The sequence below is a fragment of the Microtus ochrogaster genome, unplaced genomic scaffold (genome assembly GCF_000317375.1).
Source record: "Microtus ochrogaster isolate Prairie Vole_2 unplaced genomic scaffold, MicOch1.0 UNK13, whole genome shotgun sequence".
Lineage (NCBI taxonomy): Eukaryota > Metazoa > Chordata > Mammalia > Rodentia > Cricetidae > Microtus > Microtus ochrogaster.
Genome location: NW_004949111.1, coordinates 6980504 through 6982337, shown reverse-complemented (window position 1 = coordinate 6982337; position 1834 = coordinate 6980504).

Below are 1834 nucleotides of genomic sequence, written 5' to 3'. Positions count from 1 at the left end.
GTGAGCCACCATGTGGTTGCTGGGAATTGAACTCAGGACCTTTGGAAGAGCAGGCAATGCTCTTAACCTCTGAGCCATCTCTCCAGCCCCTAGAAAATTTTTTCATCATAAAAGGGAGACCCAGCTGGGCAGTGGTGGCACACGCCTTTAATCTGAGCACTCAAGAGGCATAGACAAGTGGATCTCTGAGTTTGAGGCCAGCCTGATCTACAGAGTGAGCCCTGGTCTACAGGGATACACAGTGAAACACTGTATCAAAAACTAAAATAAAACAAACAAACAAACAAACAAATGGGAAAGACCTGCCTATGAGCAAACATTCTCCACTTTACCCACATTCTTCCAGGCTTACTGACCTCTAATTAACTTTCTAGTTCTGTAGATTTATCTTAATTGAATATTTCATGAGAAATGGAATCATAGAGTATCCAGAATTCTAAATATGGCTTTTACATATAGCAAAATTCAATCGTTTCATACACATTTAATATATATCAGCACTTCATTATCTTATGGCTTTGTATACTCTTCTATATAGATATACTACACTTTGTTTATACAATAACGAATTCAAAGCCACTTGTTTTGTTAGTACTTTGTAGATATTGTGAAAGAGCTGTGACATAGGGCTCACGAGTGGCAAAGAGCACATTCTGCTCTTGAAGAGGACCTGAGTTCAGTCCCAAGCATTTGTGTTATGGAGGTCACAACAGCCTTCCCAGCTCCAGGTAGTTGATGTCTCTGGCTTCTGCTGGCACCTGCACTCGTGTGCACGCACCCATGCACAGAAGCCCACACATACACGTAATTATCAATAGAAAATCTTTTTCTGAAACCTCTGGCAGGACTCTGGCAAGGGAAGCAGGTAGACTAGCTCCAGATCTTCACCTCTTCCTCCTCTCCTCCAAATGCAATCTCCAGTCTTGTCCCAAGCTTTGTAGCAGCTGCTACAGCTTCCCCCCAGCTACTGTCCTACCCAGAGAATCAAGTGGATTTTTCCCTCCAAACTTCCTTCCCCCCACTCACCACTTTACCACAGCCCCCCAACTCCATCACTCATGAAAGAAAGACTGCTCCAACTTACATCATATAGTGAGCCTCACCCACTCATCGTGGGAATCTCCAATACCTACTTTCACCAATAGACAAGCTGTGTAGACATAGAAATGTTGCAGCGGAGTCAGAAACCAAATGAACTTAACAGATATTTTAAAAACATTTCATCCAAACACAAAAGGTTTTACCTTCTTCTCAGCACCTCATGGAAATTTCTTCAAAACTGAACACATACTTGGACACAAAAAGCAAGTCTTAACAGATAGAAGAAAATTGAAATAACCCCCTGCATCCTGTCTGACCATCATGAATTACAGCTGGATATCAACAACAGCACAGACAACAGGAAGCTTACACACTCACGAAAACTGAACAACTCTCCTCTCTACTGAATGAAAAATGGTTCAAGACAGAAATTAACAAATAAATCAAAGACTTTCTAGAATTGAATGAAAATGAATTACACAACATACCCAAACTTATGGGACACACAAAAAAAAACTGTTCTAAGTGCCTACATAAAAATATTGGAGCCATCTCATACTAACAACTTAACACCTGACAGCTGTAAAACAAAAAGGGGAAAATGGCACCCAAAGGAGTAGATAGTGAGAACTAATCCCACTCAGGACTGAAGTCAAGAAATGAAACAGAGAGAGCAATGCGAAGATTCAATGAAACAAAGATTTGGTTCTTTGAGAAAAATCAGTAAGATTGGTAAACCCTTACCAAAATTAACTAAAAGTGGAGAGAGAAGACCCAAAGTAAAAAAAAAAAA